Source organism: Anopheles gambiae, chromosome 2 (genome assembly GCF_943734735.2).
Source record: "Anopheles gambiae chromosome 2, idAnoGambNW_F1_1, whole genome shotgun sequence".
NCBI classification, from domain to species: Eukaryota; Metazoa; Arthropoda; class Insecta; order Diptera; family Culicidae; genus Anopheles; species Anopheles gambiae.
In genome coordinates this window covers 80,744,790-80,762,993 of record NC_064601.1, presented here as the reverse complement: position 1 = coordinate 80,762,993, position 18,204 = coordinate 80,744,790, and the positions used below count along the sequence as shown (strand labels likewise).

General features: G+C 48.7%; 1 protein-coding gene across 3 annotated transcripts in view; it reads left to right on the top strand.

Annotated features, from left to right (window-relative positions):
* Positions 1-18,204, top strand: part of LOC5667180 (uncharacterized protein DDB_G0271670) — a 113,197-nt gene that overhangs the window by 76,729 nt on the left and 18,264 nt on the right. Inside the window, exon 1 of one of the 3 annotated variants that reach the window (XM_001688469.2) lies at positions 15,776-15,800. The exons of the other annotated variants lie outside the window; for them this stretch is intronic. The gene's annotated coding sequence lies outside the window, so the exon portion shown is untranslated. Of the gene's footprint in view, positions 1-15,775; positions 15,801-18,204 lie in introns of those variants that run through there. 3 annotated transcript variants of the gene reach the window in all.

Below are 18,204 nucleotides of genomic sequence, written 5' to 3'. Positions count from 1 at the left end.
CCAGAAGAGCAGTGAGGTGAGCGTTGGTCAACTGATGCTGCTGGCTGCTGGGATTGGGGTGAAGCCGGCATCCGATACCGGGCAATGATACGGAACGAAAGCATCTGCTGTTCTTGTGAACGATCTGCCAATCTGCCCCCCTCTCCCCTATCCCTCCTCACCTTCTTTGCCATGCTCGGCGGTAATTCTTTTCCAAGGCCTCTAACCCAAAATCGGGCCTCTAGGCCAACGACATATCAAACACACACACGCTAAAAAAAGGAAAACTCCTCCGAAACGAAATGGCATGGAAGGAATGGTTCTTTTTTTTTGGTACAAACCCTCAAATGCCACCACCCGCTCCCGTGTTCCGGAGGTGTTTTGGATGGATTTTGGGGAAACTTTTGTTCTCGGCCATCAAAATCTCCCCATTCCGGGCAAGAGCACGCAAGTCCGGGCGGGTCCGGGGGGTAGGGAAACATATGTAAACGGGCATCGGGAGCTGCTGCTCGGGACACGCCAACAGACGAGGTATTTGCTAAGTAAGGACGAGCACAGAGTACTGGCAGCAGCAACTCGGCTAGAGCTTTGATCGCAATACCATTTCTTTGTGCTGGAACGCGTTCTTCTGTGTGTGTGTGTGTGTTTTCATTTTTTTTTGGTTTTCTGCTACACACAGAACTATAGGGCGAAGCATTTGCAATATCCGCAGTCTTATCACTCGAAATGGTAGCTACGCAACATAAATTATGTAAGCCGGCCTTGTGAAAAGCAGAAGCTGCCCGGGTTGTTTCATTTTTTTCTTTTCCTATTTTTTGATGTATTTTTTCTCTCTTTCTCTCTTTCTCTCTCTCTCTCTCTCTCTCTCTCTTTCGTATCTGCTCCTGCTCCTTCGAGATTGAAGGTTCGTCTGTTGCGCCTAGATGCCGCTGCTACGGTTGCTCCTGTTGCTTGCCTTGCGGGGAACATGGTGTGGCGAGGAATGTTGCTTTCGAGATAAGCGGTGCCCTTTTTTTTACTCTTCTTCCTAGTCGCCCTCCGCTACCGAAGGTGATTGTGGATAAGGCCTATACACGGGTCGGTGTGCGTGTGTGTGTGTGTTTTTTGTTTAGCATTTCTGACACTTTCTTCCTAGTCCTACTCCCCACACACACACACACAACCTTCCTGTGGGTTTTCCGGTGCCAGCTTTTCCAGCCCGGCTTCTCGGCGTAGCACAAGGCGGATTGAAGGAAAGATTATGTGATTTTTTTCACACTTCATTCCATTGTGATCGTAGAAGCGGGCATAGAAGCGAGCAGAGGGAAGAGGGAAACCCAACTAACGAACGGAATCGGTACGGAATCTTCATCTGCCACATGCGGCCACTCTTTTTTGCTCGCTCGGGAAATGATGGAAGGATGGTAGTGATTTCTGTTTTGCGCCTTCCTTCGTCTTTCCTAGCGCTAGCCACCATTTTCCCTTTTGATTGACAGACGTAAAGGAACCGTTTTGGGCCGTCCTCCATACCGCCCCGCCTTGGGTTGATGATCCGACCGGGGCTTTATGGTTGATCGGTCGGAATATATATTCCTGTGCATCTCGCACCTCGCTTCCAGCCTCGCTTGCGCCCCTAGCAGCACCGGAAAGATAAATCATTCAATTTAGCTTCACACTCATTTCCTTCGGCTCGGCCGTCCTATCAGTGTCCGGGCAGTAGCCAGCACCGGTGCCGCCAGAAGCGTTTTGCTGTGCGCGGGTAAATCGCAAGTTGGGTGGCAATATGCTGCCGCTCTGCCTAGAAGTGGCCAGCACAGCGCCACAGGGAGAAGGGAAGGCAATTCATATCGGTCGGTTTTTCTGGTCGGCCGGGCCGTGCGGAGGACAGCGATAGCGACACGTCCGAAGCCAACAAATTATGCTCTCAATGAAATCAATTTCCCAAGCTCGGCAGTCCTCCCTGCTTCTCAGGACCCACAGTCTCAGGACCAAACACCAGCCGGGAGCACCGTGCTACCATTGTGCAATGGTGATTATGCTTTTAAAACACACCTGGGACACACCCTCCTCTGGGCGGCTCGGAGGGGCGCTTCGGAATCGAGTTAAGGCTTTATTCAACACAATGCGGGGTACGCACGGGACGATGAAGCGGTGTTGAATTATTTTATGTATTATGCAAATATTTCATCGAATTCAAATTTGCCATGCCCGGGAGTGTCGCGGCGGTACGGTTTTGCTGCACGGATTAGGCTTTTGCGCTGTGTTTGTGCGTGGCACGGGTGTGCCTTTGAAGGAAAACGCGCTCGAGAGGTCCGGCGGCCTGTTTGGACGGTGAAATCTGGCATCAAGCCTATTGATTTACGCGCTCGCTGCCGCTCCAGATATCCGTATCATAATTATGTACGTGCGTTTCACTGCACACAGAGACACACACGCACGGTGTTGGATTGTGCTGCTGAATAATTTAGTGGAAAATTTCAATTATCGTAATCGTGTGGTGTGGAGTAGGGAGGGAGCGCAATGACGATGACGAGGAAACAACAATGATATGGGTTGCGCGTTCAACAAATCCGTCCACCGTCGGGAGAGCGCGTCCAGCCCAGATGATCCGGAGCGGCAGATATTATCCCCGGATGCACAGCATACCACCTTCCCGGCCTGCACTGGCGTTGGATGCAAATGGTAGAATTTGTATTATCACACGCCTAACTAACAAGCATTGGTGGTGGTGGAAGACCTACCGGCGAGTCCATAACTAATCGCCGAAGCCGATTCAGATCGATGCAACGAAATTGGGGCCTGGCTTTGTTTTTAATTTCACATGCAGAGCGCCGCCCGGTGGATGAATTTATGAGCGCCATTTATCACGGGACGCCAGCACGCGTAATTTCTCGCGCATTTTGGGTTTTGCCAAATTTGCATAGTCTAATGAGTGCGCCGGGAGAGAGAGGGAGGTAAGCCGCGATTTTGGTGACAAGTGCATTCGTGGGAGCTGTTTCGAGCACGATTTCATTTGGTTTAACGTTCTGGAAAGCGCAAAAAAAGACCACGTTGCTTTAATCACTGCGGAAAGATGTCCTTCGAGCGGTTCGAATGTCAACTTTCAAAGCCTCAGCGCGCTCATTGTGCGCGAGCAAAAACGGTGTTGAAGTTTTCCGTCCCAGGGTTGTTCCTTGGCACCTCCCCCAAAACAACGAGCACTGCCGCCGCCGCAAACGAGTAAGTGCGGCTCAACGGTCTGTAAGAAATGAGATTTACGTTAATGAGTTCCATGATTTTGATTGGAATAGCAAACGGAGCACCGGCAAAAGCGGGCCAGCCAGCCAGTGTCGTCAGTTTGGCCGGCCGGCTCGGGGTGGGGGAGGGGGTTGAAAATAAAATTTAATTAGTTATTATAATGATAATAATGATCACCGTACCGTGGGGATGAACCCGCAAACCGAAACAACCGTCGCCCGGAACAGTGGGCGGTTGGACCATAAAAGGGCTTTTAGGAACGAGGGGAAGGGAATGGAGCTCAAAAAAAAAAAAAAGAGAACCTCAGACGTCGACATCGTTTGGAAGCGCTTTGCTGCGAACGGCATCACAGGTGGCAAGATGAGGTCGAAGGTCGCACCGGCTCAGACGGTGGAAACGTTTTTCGGCGTTTTGAATAATAGTAACTACCTTGCTACGTTTTGCTGCTAAGGTTTTTCCAGCTTTTTTCTTCCTCCAGCTGTTAAGCTAGTGTCTCCGTGTCGGTTGGACGGGGGGAATTATTATGCCCATAGCCCCGGGGGGGGGGGGGGGAGAGGATGGTGGAAGGAGCAGCGAAGAATTTGATGGCCACGCGGCGTTGCCACGGTTGCTGTGTTCACTCCCAGCGGGACGTTTCAGGGTGGCGTTGAAACCTAGATAGGGATTGCTTTTTTTGGGTGAGGAAAAGCGGTTAATTGTAGTGCGACGGGTATTCCCCACCAACCAGCTCGAAAGGAGCTTCTGGGCAGCGATGAATGCCGGAAATGATGGTTTTCCTTTTCAATTTCAAACCCCATCGCTTAACAATGCATCGTAACGTGGAGGTCTTTATCGCATTTACGAATGTTTGCGGCAGTGGCAGAGGACAGTGGCTGATCTTTCTGTGTGTGTTTGAAAACATGAATAGCATTACGGAAGAGAGGGAAGATGGTACGGTCAGTGGAGTTAGCTAATGAAATGTTTTATATCTTTATGAAGGGGCTACATTTAGTTAAACTTTATCATGGCTGTAAATGCATTTGCTCGGTGTAGAATCGTGTCAGCCCCAGTGTGCTTGTTCCGTACTACACCTGCTGATTGTCACCGTTACTAGTTAGCAACAGTAAAAGTAACTCATTTTAAGGGGCAAAAAAGCCGCCCCAAAAAAGATAGAAAAAAAGTAAATTGCGCTTCGCGTTGCTAAAATATTTATGCTTTCACTCCTTCATTACCCCGTGTTCCGCTTTGCCATCTGGAGCCCAACTGGGGTCGAGAAGGGGTTTACCACCCTCATCTGACAGTTTTTCCGAAACACTCGACCATCTCCGTGTGAGTGTGTGTGTGTGTGTGTGTATGTAGCGTGCACTGCATGGCCATACATTGTTGTTAATAATGTTAAATAAAATATTATTTTTGTTTACGACACACCACTACGGCGCTTTTGGTGAGGGCAATAGGGTGGGGTTGGTTTGGGAGGCATTAATGTACGGATTTTCAATATCTGAAGCTTACCATCAGTGAGCCCGCCCTGCTTCTTCTTGCCCACTGCCTCACATGCTTGTACCGTCCCGTCCGTCCATCCGTCCGTCAGTGTCGTACATCACATCGGCTTACCACGCGATGATTCGGTGGCGCCCGGCCAGGTGAGGGCCAGGCAGTACCGTGCGGCACCTTTCAGCACCGGTTAAAAGAAGGTTAAAAGGGGAACCGGTGCGAACGGTTCGGTGCGGGCGGGCCGTGCTGGGCTGGGCGAAACACTTCGTTCTGGAGCATAAAATTTTATACTTTATGCTACTTAATGCACACACGTACGCCACCGGTGCGGTTCGCGCGGGCTCCTCTATATTATTCATGCGTGGTGCCTGCCTACCCTCCTACCTCACCCCTGGGCGAAGCCGTGAGTGTGAGGTTTCGCGTACCTTACGATGTGCGTTTGATACACGCGCGCGTCTGTATGCGTATGGGCTTGTTTTTTTTGTATTATTTTTGCTCCACCAATGTCACTCTCGTTTGCACACGAATAAAGCAGCGTGGTGTGTGTGTGTGTATGTTTTTTTGTCTTTCTAGTGCTATTTCCTTTCAACCCCCAATACCACCCTTCGCCTCGATGCGTTCCAGGCCAGGCGGTGTCGTTTTTTTCCGGGTTTCCGATTGTGTACCATAAGTCGATGTTTTCCATTACTCTTGTGGTTCCTGTGCATGGGTGTGTGTGTGTGTGTGTACATTATGTTTTTTTTGTTCCACTGCTAGGAAAAGTGGAATCGAGCGATAGGAAAATATAATTAATTTTAATGAAACTTCCGCCCAACCACCCCAAAATGGACGGTGCTGACACACGCATGCAACGCAAAACGCGTTCGCCCTTCGTCCTGCGGCTGGATTGATGGGCGGAAGGGGGAGTGGCGCAGCACGGCACGAGCAGGAACGACAAACTCCCTTGAACACATCCTTCGAACACCTTTGCCGCTTCCGCCCCGCGGACGATGTCATATTTTTGCGCGAAACCATGTTGCCCTCCCCATCCTTGCCACAAGCAGCAGTGGGTGCTGGGTAGGGTTGTGTTGGGGGGTGGCAAATTAAACTGGAAAAGGTCTCCATGCTGGTTTGCGTGTCACTCCGTATGGCGGTGGCGTGGTGACTTGGTAAGAAGGATCGATTTTTCCTCCTTCCAGCACCCGCCCACGGAGTGGTGGTTTGGTTCTCACTGCCGCACCGTCGCGGCCGTTGCCGGGCTGTGTGACACTGCGTCATGCAGTGTGGAGGTTAAACACCTGTCCGCGTGCGTGCAGTCCCCCACCCCCAGGTCGACAGCACATTTTTTGCATACGTTCGTTTCGTTTAGCGATTGAAATTATTAAAAGAATGAATGGAAGCAACGAACCTTATTTTTTCCTCATTATTTCCCGATCGATTTTTCTCCTAATCGGGAAAATCACAAAAAAAACGCACGCTGGGGCTTTCCAATCACTCACTCGCTTCACGGCGACCGTTTGCAACATGCCACAAACTCTGCACGAGTGAGTGGTTAAATTGTATTTTCCACCTCATTTTGCACATTTTGCTTCCCGTGCGGTATGGAATGCGGTAAAGTTGTTTTGTGCCATCGCATTCAGCATGGCATCGCATAAGGGAAGCCCAATCGAATGTGACAAATTGGTTGGCAGGGCAAACAGGGAAAACACGCTGCAAGCAGGAGTTTTCGGGGGCAAAAAAAAAACGAAAAGAAAAAAAGGAGGAAATAAAATTATGCCAAACTCTCAGCACCGCTACCACAGTGGTGGGGGCAACCGCTGCCGCGCTACCGATTAGCATTTAAATTGAAAAGTTTAATAAAAGGAAAGCCCGGCCTGTTAAAAGGTAGAGCACATTAAAATAGGAGAAAAGGCTCGAATCGCGAGCGGAGGACATTCACACGTGCCGTGGGGAGCGACACCTTTCATCGGCAAGCGGCAAAAGGAGCTGTGAAATGAAATTAAAGTTAGTTCAATGCTACGCGACAAAAGTGCACATGTGAAGCGACGGGGAAGGAAGCACACAGGTTTTCTTTTTTTCTTTTTTTTTTGCTCAATCCGCGCGTAGGTGACATAATTGGGAAAATGCGACAGCGAACCTGCCCTCTCAACGCCTTTCTTTGCGGGCGCTTTCCATCACGCCCGAGCACCGTGGTAACAGGACAAAATCAAACCACTAACCTCCGGGTTTGGGGTGCCGCGCGAAAATTCCTGCCACCTGGCACACGGTTCAGCGATTATGGTTTTCCAATTAAAGCCACGTCAGTGCAGCGTAAGGGGTGGCGTGGGTTTTTGGCGAGCAGCAGCTTCGTTTTCCGCAGCATTTTCCCCCTCCTGCGCGCGCACATACACACGTTCGTTTAGCAACAATGATTTAAGAGCCGAGTTCGTGTGTGTGTGTGGGTGGCTGTGAACAGGGGGAGGGAAAATTTACCCCCGAGCGTCGAAAACGGCAGCACAAAACGAGCGCACGCACGCACGCACGCATTTTCCAATCTTCTCGCGGCGTGGTGTGGTGCGGGCAGGAATCTGTCGACGTAAAAACAACGCGTAATGATGCTTGACGAGATGCTTCCGGAGGGTGGCTGGGAGGCTGGTGTGAGGTAAAATGTGTAATGGAAAATTGCGAAACTGTCGCGCTCGCGTAGAAGATGAAGAGGTGTGTTTGGATTCATAAAAGCCTTTTCTTCCTCCCCCATTTCCCCGTGCTCTTCTGCCCCTGATTGGCGCTGATTACCACCACCATCACCACCGCGTAACCCCACTGACCCCTTCTTTTCTGTACCGCCGCTCCAAAACGCGTGCCATGCCCTCCATCGAGCAAACGTTTTCATAAGCAAATGGCACGAACAGTTGAAATTAAGCAAATGGTTCGTAGATTTGCTGCAAATGTTAAATTTTCTTCCTCCCCCTGTCACGTGTGGTCGCGTCGAGTTGGGTGTGTATGTTTTGAGACAAATTGTGCGCCATTTTGATCCGCGTGAAAACACTTCACGTACTGCGTGGTTAGGCGGAGGTGTTTGCCTACCATTTTCCATCTCCAAATGACAGCCCTGCCAGCGTTTGATAGAGACATTTTACGCGTCATGAGGCAGTCGGCTCACTCGTCCGCGCGCTGATTTCCACGGAAACCGGTTGGTGATGCCTTAATGAACGCCAGCTAGACGAGCATGGCGCATGTACATGTGTGTGTCTACCCGGGAAAGGCTCAAGATTGAAGTAATTTTTGTTGCTGTTGTTTTCCCTTAATCCGTGTCCATTAATTTTGTGGGGTGTATTGGGTGGGTGAATGCATGGAGAGCTGCTGAGTGTGCTATTGCATTCCATTACCGACCCGTTTGTTTGATACATCTGGGAGGCGTATGAGTGAACAGCTCCGTACCACTTTGTGGGTTAGGCTTTTAAACGTTACAGCATTTGTTTTGAAGTAAAACAAGTATAAGGTTCTCCTTTAGTTGGAGTATAAATTGAAAGAATGGAAAAGAAAACGAATAACTCAATCGAAACAAGCGATTTACTTCACACCCAACACGTCCTGCCAAAAAGCCTAATGAGCGCGATGAAGAGTGATTGTTTGATGATGCAGCTCCTTGGGAATTGTTGGCAGTTCTCTAAGATCTATGTATGGTTGTGCGTATTTCACGCTTAATTTGCAACCCACTTACTGGGAAGGTCTGTAAATGTGAGCGTTTGAGCCTAAAACCCAAACATAGAACCGTTTACGAAATCATTATTTAACGGCTTTACACTTTTTTTTGCACCCCGTAAGCTTGAAGCTCGTTTACGATCCAAGTTTCAGGAAGTAAAAAGTCCCTCTCGATTGCTGTGTCAGCTACAAAAACGGATGTGCAATGTGCGTAAGCGTCTTTTATCTTTTGTCCATTTTTGGGGGTGACCGGAGTGTGCGATTTTAGTAGATTGTATTAAATTTTCGGCAAAGAAGAAATCGAATTCTTCTTGTCCGCTTTTGGCCAGTGCAAGGGTAAGTTAGGATGGGCTGTACACCCTCACACACCCGCTAATGGTTGGTACCGTAATTGTTAACCACACGCGAACTTACGGCTTGTGGGTCAGTGAGTCCCTCGCCCAACAGCGGATGAGGCGCGAGAAGATGAAGACAATAACGCGAAAAGAAGAAAGAAATACACACACATACAGAAGGCACATTAAATTTGATCCCTTCCGCGACGCCATCTCTATCAGGGGGAAGAAGAAGACAAAATGATGATGATGATGGTGATGGGTGTTGGGTAAAGTGCCGCTGCTTGTCGCACCATTATCGTTTGGTGCCCAAACACACATCGCCCGGGAACGCCAAGATATGGCCGCTAAGGTGGCTAATTTTTCAATACGGGAAGATAATTCCCTGTCTCACTGGAGCTGGCATGCGCATGGTCGGGTCAGGCTTCGTCCAGACCGGACCTTCAGCAAATTAGTGCTGCCCGCCGCAATCGTCTTGCGCCTTGTGAATGGTTTTGTCATTTGTCGTTTGGTACGAACATAAAAAAGCACAGCTACAAAACACAGCAGCCTCCCCATAACGGTTGACATGACTTTAGACACGCGGGGCCTGTGTCTCCCGGTCTGATCAGTGCTGCGTCACCGACTAGCGGAGGACAGCGGAGGTACCGCGAGACGAAGTTACAACCATTTCGACCCACTTAGGATTTATGGACGCATCGGACCATCGAGAAGGACGTTTTAACGGTCCGAACTGGCTAAAGCGCAGCCACCGACACATCATGGTGCGCAAGGTGGCAAACAGCGGTCGGAGCATGGAAGAGCCAAAAAAAAAACACAACAGTACAGTTCAGACATTTTTGGGCCATTCTGGGGTCGCTCCGGTGGCTAAGTCATCGCACCCAGCCCAAGTGTGTGTGTGTGTGTGGTGCAGTGGGTGCCCTTTTAATGTCCGAATGGAAATCCCAGCCTCCAGCAAGTGAATTGTCGTAAAATCGAAACCTCCATTCCAAGCGAACATGGGCGGAGTTCGGAGATGAGTGGATCGTGCCACCCAAACCTGACGAGAATTGTAAAGTTCCGGCGAAACACTAAACACACGCAAGCACCGGCAGCACCGGCCGGGGAGGAAAAAATGGAACTCAACGCTTGCTCTTCTTGCGCAGCACACCTTCCAGACCAGATCTGACCTGGCCCCATCTCTAGGCATGAAGGTGGATAGATTTAAATGCTTGGCAATAAAATTTTATGTCCCCTCCCAATGCCCAAGAACCTGGCAAAGCGCTCATTGTATGAGCGGGTGATGCTCCAAGGCTTCACTGATGACTGCTGCTGCTTCTGGAGCTGCGGTCGTAAAAGCCGGTCGCATCCAACGTGTCTAATGGAACTTTTCTAATTATGCTTTCTGGGGCGTAAGGATCTCTTTCCCGCTAGTGCCTACCTTCCGTTGCCGGGATCTTCGTGTGCCTCGAGAAGCTACAACCCATTTCTCGCCCAAGTTATTTAGTAACCTGCTCATGAACTTATTAGACCGACACCTCTCCCGAATCGTGTGTGTGTGTGTGCAGTGGTGCAGGGTGGTATATACAGTTAGTTCACTATCATCCACATCCTACCTTCGCCCAATTCACCCAAACGATGACTCACTTGTAAATGCAAACGCAGAAGTTCATACGCTCCGTTCCATTTTACTTCCAATGACAACTGAAAGCAATAATTCACGTGACTTCCTCACTGTCTACCAACTCCTGCCTGCCCCACTCCTGGCGCTATATCGATCCACAAGTTGCCTATCTGCCGACCTTCATCCTCCGCGCCATCCCCAACAACATGTAGGGACGTGTGAACCAAGCTTTGCCATTAAAATCTGTCATAAAAGATCGGCGTCGGAAATACTAAGCACGAAGGCTGTAGCCGTTTTGGTGTCCTGGCCGCGACAGGTTGCCCGTTTCTGGGTGTGTGTGTGTGTATCTTGTGTGTGAGCTGAGGGATGGGAGATTCGTATTGAGATTCTTGGTACAGTTTGGTTTGGAATTCGGAATTTCAGAGCGGACCTTTTGCGTCAGCATTTTCATGTATGTATGTAAGTGTGTTTATGTGCACACATGTATGTTTTGCCGTGAAAAGCGCACTCATGCGTCTCGCAGACAACTAACTGGGTGACTGAGGAGAGCTATCCGACGAAAGATGGCAGCAGAAGCAACAGCAACAACAGCAACAACAAAAAAACGTGGAAAAGTCATTTCCATCTCTCTGTTCCGCTGTGGTCCGCGCAGTACCACGCAGCGGGAGGCCGAGCGAACGCGAAAACCCTCAAACGCAAACAGTGGACTAGAAACGAACAGAGGAGTAGACGAAAACAAAACCGGGGCCGAGAAACACGGACAAACGAAAATTATGTAAATTTTTCATTTTCTCTACCACGTCCACGCACACACACACACACACATATCCCTGCCCCCTTCTCTCGATGTCTCTCTTTTTATCTGACTTGAATCACACTTTTCTTGGTGCGCTTCGTTTCGCTTTTCCATCCACAGCGCGTACATCGCGTCAGTGCGTGTCTTCAAGGCGTGTGCCTCCCAGTCAGATGATCTTAGCCCATGTCCAATGGCAACGCCGCTGCTAAATTTGCCTGCCCCTCCAGCCGCTAGCCGTGTTTGCCCGCCGGCCGCGGAGACGCGGCTGGCAAAGTTATTTAAAATAATAATAATCATTACCATTACGACCGCTGAAGTGTGCGTGAAATTAAATTTCTTCCTTTCGTGCACGATCGGTCTACCGTGGCAACGCCTCCCTCACCCTCCAGCGGGGAGGTCACGAGCCGGCCGGAGGACAGGGCAATTGTGTGGGCAATGTTTTACCCCGTTTGATGTAGTTTGTGAGTCTCGGGCATACCCCCAAAATCGGTGCTTGATGTCAACGACTCAACAAATCATGTATCACGCGCGTCATGTTGCTGTCTGGTGAACGTTTGGGTGCTGCGAAAAGTTGTATTATTTTCTCAATAATTATTCCACTTGGTTGACTTTTGATGCTCATTCGTGTTTGTTTCTTACTTTACCCTCTTCAGCTTTTTTTAACAGCAAAGTTAACTAACTCTATGTACATTTCCTAACGTCAAAGGTAATTTATTCATATTTTTTGGGCGTCTACTGCTTTCTTGTTTTTTCCCTATTCTTACAACCGTTATTAGTGACCATCAGGCAAGAATTGTAATTAGAAGATGTGCTTAGGCTAATTTTCCATACCCAGCCACCTGCTCCAAAGCCCGCTCGAAGTAATTAAACGCGGTGCGCTAGGGCCAACCAAATTTAGACTTGACGCACGGCACATGGCAAGCTGGTACGTGTGATAGGAAATTAGGTGTGACATAAGGGCAATCAGCTCCCGTCAAAAATCTGCCAGCGGAACCGGGATGTACCGATGTACGCCCTCATTCCCCCCCTTGGTTGGCTGGTCGCTCCAGCACGTGTTAAATCGTCTTGTTTCTCTTGCTAACGAATGTGTTTCATCAACAAAAAGGGGTGTATGAAGATAGGAAGAGGTTTTATTAGAAATAGCTCGCGGTGGATAGGAACTGAATGCATCAAATCGAGCAAATGTCTCTATTTATTCGTCACCACGAATGGTTTTTTCTTTCCTGTGTTTTGCTATTGGGCAGCGCTGGCGCAAAGTTTATGAGATTATTTATTTAGATTGGGCCGGGCATTTTAATGGGCCACGGGCGAGAAGGCACACAAAAAACTCGAAGCGTAGCCTCTTCATTGTCGGGCCAATGTTTAATGCTGGGCAACAGGGTTAAGCTGTCGCGCGCAGCCCCCCCGTCGAAGGTGTTTAGCATACGCAAGGGGTTTGGGGCGTAAAGCCACCGAGCGGGTAGGAACGCGTGCGCTAGCTCGATCGCCCTTACTTTAAAACACCCTCTCTCCCTCCCTCCCTCCTACAGCAGGCCGAAGTGAAACATAAAAAATCAATTTAAAAACGAAAAATGATTTAAAATTTATGGCACGACCTTTAATTTGTTTTCGTATTAAAGCGTATGAAATATAGATCTTCAACCTTTTTGTGACGCAGGAGCGCAAAGGGAGAGGGCGTCGGCATGGCCACATGCTTCGCTATCTGCTCGTGCTTTTTGCTTTTCGTTCCCTGTTTTTTTTTGGATAACGTTTTGCTGGGCTATATCTGCGCCCCAATTCTCCCGTTCTTGAGCAGCAGCAGCAGCAGCAGCGGCCACCCCGTCAAGAAGATGGAATGATGCTCGATGATGATGGACTGCGCTCCCGTTCCGTTCGCCTTGCTGCCGTGCGATAGAGCGAAATATTGTCGGAACAGATAAAATTATGATTACCCCGGGGTAGATCGCTTGTGGTAGAGTGAGGCCAATGGCCAATTCCCCGGAACCGCTCCATCACGCGGCGGAGATTTTCGTACCGGGGGTTTTCGTTTGCTGCCTTTCGAATCAAGCAAAAAACGATAGAACATAGGATTGAGATGCTGAATGAACGAGCTGGGGATTGCACGATCACGTCTACCCTTTTTTACGTAGAGCCCCACTCCCAGCACACCCTCCCAGTATTGCTTCTTATCGTGCGAGAGTTTGCCAACGCCCGTCTGATGGATTATGATTGAAAAATGCACTTTTATGTTTGCCCTTTTGGCCTCACCGCGGGCTCGCTCGCTCTCTCACTGAACCGAACCAGCTGTTTCAGTTCCGCGGAGAATCGCGCTTTCGGTTTGGATAATTCGGCTTGATCGATCAAGCCCTTCCACTGTTCGGGGTCTGTAGGTTAGGTTTTCGGTTGGGCTGATTAGCAAACGCTGGAACGCCGCTTTTCAGCGTTCGTTTTTCCTTGGCCAAATGGGTCTTCCGCACAGGAGGGTCACGATTTTTTTACTTCGTCAAAATGATTAAGCTTGCCTGTTTTTTTTTTTGGTCCGAGATAAAAGAAAAATAAAATTTTGCAATCACAAAAGTACACCTTCTCTTTGCAATCACTTAGCGTCAAATAAAAAAAAAAGAAGGGAGTTTCCCCTTTTGCCCAGTGAATTTTTTAATAGCCATCTATCAAGACGTCGCTCTTGCCGGTTATTGTGTGCTAAATTGATTCCGACGATCCACCTACACGCCGAGGAAGTAGAAAAAGCCCAGCAACTCTGCAATGCTTAACGCGTGACCGAATGCATTTAAGATTCGTTAACTTTTGTGTGTGTGTTTTTTTTTTCGTGGTTGTTCCTGCTGTTACTTCACCTTCCTCTACCCTGCAAGTGGTCCTGCTTTATCAATCACCTACCCTCCATTCATTGGTAAAGTTCTCAACCGGGGGGAGGCGTCTCTTTTTTCTTCCTTTTGCAGTCAGAAAACACAAACACACACACACCGAAAACCGGGAGATCCGTTGAAGTGCAACGGGAAATGCACCCGGTTAACGGGAGGGGAGGGGAAAAGCGGACAGGAGATGGTGTGCGGTGGACCCTGTTGACCTCAGTGTAGAACTGATCACAGCCGTGGATAATTTCGGCAACGGCCAACTCCGTCTGTTTCGGTGCTCGGTGTTCGTGTTCGGTAGGTTTTGGTCGCTTTTGCATGTCGGACATGAGTTTGCTCTTTTGTCTTCCGTCGACTTCCGGTAATTAAAACGAAGCGACCGAGCGCCCCTGTTTGTGTGTATGTGTGTGTGTTTAGGGCAGAAGAAAAGGAAGCAACAAGATATGGATGGCGTAGCGGAGCAGCACAAGACCCCGAAGGAAGGAAGCGAAGGTTTGGCAGGTTGAGCTTGTCTCGGTGCTTGTATGTCTGGGAGTGTGTTGGTTTAATTTCGTTTTAGACGCTGGCAATATCTTTCGTTCGTGCCGGTTGCCTGGGATACATATCTCAATGCACTCTCTCTCTCACTCGTGTCTTCTCCGTCACTACATAGGGGTCGCTTCAAATGGTTGTCCGGGGTCGTCCCAACAGTTCCACCATTCCGGAGGACGACGTTGCATTTTGCCGACCGAAAATGTTGGTCCCGTTTGCTGTCACTTACCTCGGGGCTATCTGCTTTGGAATCCCTTTCCCCCTCCAGTGCCCGTCCCTGCTCAGTTGCGCCATTTTTTTTTCCAGTTTCGTTTCCCTTGCTATCTTTCCATACGTTTCGGGTTTGCTGCCTGCTGGTCGGTTTCTTCTACATTTTTCTTTTTTTGCTTCTCATCAGCACCAACAAGTTCTCGAGAAAGTTTGTTCCGTTATCGCTTTCATGGACAGGAAGCGCATTATTTGTTTGCTGTCACTATCTTTTTCGTCTAGCCCGCTCTCCCCGGCCCTTTAGTGGCATTCACTTTGCAGCGGGTTTTGCGCCATTAGACTTATGCGCTACGTACAACACCACCACCACCACCCAGCACTTCCATGCGCACAAACTGCATTGTTTTGGACTTGTTCTCGGTGCCGTGTTAATGTTTTTTTGGGCCCTCCCATCCCTGCCAGGGGCGCTATGGGATGGGGCTTACCGGGGCCAAGATATGCTTTTGTGAAATTGGATCTTTCACTGCAACGCTGCTGCGCGTCTCACTGCCAACCACACGGTACCCCCGACGACCGGACGAACGGTTTTGTGTTGAGGCTCTTGTTTTTTTTTTTTAATTCTTGTTTCGGATCTGCGTTGAATTAAGCGCAAAACATACAAAAAAGCATTGCAGCATTTGCTTGTTCGTTTCGTGTTGGGGACACTATTTTGTTCGTGGGTGTGTGTGTGAGCGCGCGTTTACCCTGGCTGCAACATGCTGGATGATGTTCGTGGTTAAAGAATTAATTGGATAAATGAAGAAATTTATCTCTCGCCTTATCGGGCGCTTTGCAAGTAAGGAGCTAAGGGGTGGGGAGAAGGTCAGGAGGAAAGGAATTGTTTGGTCAAATTTCAGCAGTAAAACTGTCAGCAACGGTTGCCCAATGTGCAGCAGAAGCTAGTTTCCGGGTTGTGACAGGTTCATCGAAACGGAAGATGACAGAACGTGGTTGCGCTGGGATGAGATTATTTTTAACATAATGTAACTGAATGTTATACATTAACAGATTTACTAAAGTGTGAATTGGTATTTTCTTTACTTACAGGTAAAATTTGTTCGAGTTACGTCATTTTTTTGGAGTTTCATTCGGTACTATTTGGCTTTTGAGTGAGTATGTTTTTCAGGTATGAAAAGCAAGAAAAGAAGCTTCTGACATAGTGCTGGAAAGTTACGAACCTATTCTACCAAATCGCATTTTGACAGATTGTGATAAAACACATCGAACGTAATGTAAATAAATACCCTTCCACCTTCTGCAGTTCGCTGCATTTTTAAAAGATGCTTGTTTTGGTCTACCAGTTTCATATCCATCATTTGCGAAACATGTCGTCGCACAAAACATTTCGTTCCAGTCCATCCGTCACGTAGCGACTCCTTTCTATATCTATTTATTGAACTTATTGCGGGTTGCGGTTTTAGGGTGGGTAAACTGACTCCCTTCTGCCTTGGGATCCTTCCAGCCGAGCACCGTAGTGTGCCGTTCTGTTGCTGCTGCAACGGTCACTGTTGAATATTGAATTTGATTTGAAAATTGATTGAAAATTGTCTTCGCTTGCTCGACGATTCTCGGGCAATGGTGCGAGAAAAAAGGAACGTTCACCCGGTATTAGGAGGTCGATTATTTTCCCAAGCGCCTTGGTGTATCACAACTCTTGCCCTCAAGGGTCTTGGGCTGGCCGCTTGTGCTACCGAAGTTGAGTGATGAGGCTGCAGGCGCTATTTCTCTCTCTCTCTCTCGTTCTTGCTTCAATCGAGCCTATGCTGTGGCCACAAGACGAAAAGCGTCTGGAATCTAGCAAGGCCGGAGGGGTTTCGGGAAGGTATCTTTGCTCGCTTTATGCAATATACCGTGGTAGCAATTTTCAAAACAACACGGCGCACACTGCAAAACCTACTCAACTGTGCTGTGAACGATGGAAAATGGATAGACAAAAAGTAGTATAGTAAAAACCAATATTTCCAACCAAACTTTAAGCCCGGCCTCACCATGAAACCCACTTTGACTGAGAGCGCGCGCGCGAGCTCGGTCGTTCGATTTTGCTTGCACAATGCACGTGATTGAGTAGTGCCGTTTATAAGCGGCGGCCCGGGCGTATACTGCACTAGCTGCTGCTGGGTGGGTAAATGTTTCCCCCGGGTCAAATCGCCCATCTCGTCGGCCCCAGTTGACTACCACATTTTTTTTTTTTGCGTTTCCATTAGTCACCTCTAACCTTGGACAATGTTTTCCTCCATATAGCATCGTGCCCGATCTATACCGCGGGGCACTGTTTTGATTTAGAACTACATCGTTCATGTTCGGCGCTTATACCAAGTACGGGGTGATGGTGAATGTATCGATTTTCTTTAAAAACAAAACACACACACACACACACACACACACACACACACTTTTTTACCAGAAGTTTCCCTGGTATCACCCAGGGTTGATTCGATGTCTGATTAAACTCGGCCTGTCTGAGACTGATTGAGCAGATTGTTTACTGAGAATTGTCTTAACTAAGTATTGCTTCGTTACACTCAAATGGACTCGAACGAGCCGACGGTTAAACACTCTTGACCTACCACTTAGCCCACTCTGAAAAAAGCAAAAAAAAAAACCTCTGCAGACCGAAGACTTTTGACAGGCTGAAATCTTCATCAAGCGTTTGGAGATGGTTTACCTCCACGCACACATACACCATCGTATCACAGGCTTTCTTCGCACGACCTGAAACTGACAAACTAAAAAGTGAAATAAAAAAGACTGGTAAATAACGTAAAAAAATTAGAGCAGTGCGGCAAACATCTTTTTCTGAGCTGACAGATCTTGAAAACATCTCTGGTCGGAGGGACGATTTTTTCATCCTCTACACATTTTTCTATTTCCCCCCTTTCGTCTGCCTTGGTTGTGCGCGGCTTCAGACAGTTGTAAGACCGCACACAATTTTGACACCATTTAACGCCTGCCTGGTGCGGCCGAGCTTGGGGCCAACCGCAGCCTAGATAGATTGTTCGACACTTTCGGCTATCGGAGATATTGCTACTTTGGTAGTCATCTGCCATCGTCCCCAGCAAGGACCGGTGTCCGGAGTCCCTCGGTACGTCCGGGGACCGGTACCGTTTCTCCCCCCGAGCCGCCGAAAACCCCCATCGGGGACGACGCGGTGCGTGGAAGGCACTAGCGCGCAAATAGCAATGCCCGAGCACCAGTGTCAAAAACTTTCAACTTTGAGTTTTTAATTGGAAATTAAAAACCAGTGAGAAATAAGCCATATGGCCGCGGGGGACTGGGACCATTGCTTTACTGCTTTGCTGCATTTTTTTTGTTGCCTGGCACGTCTACACCGATGTTCTTGGGGAGGGAAAAAGTTCTACTGCTGTTGCTGCTGCTGCTGCCGGAAAAAAGGCATACTAGAGTTCGTTTTGAACATTTTCCACCATCCTTATGGTCTGTGGTGGGAAAACCCACCGGACAGGGAATGGTTGGAAAAGTTATTTCACCGTTGTATGTTTCTGCTTGGACGTACTG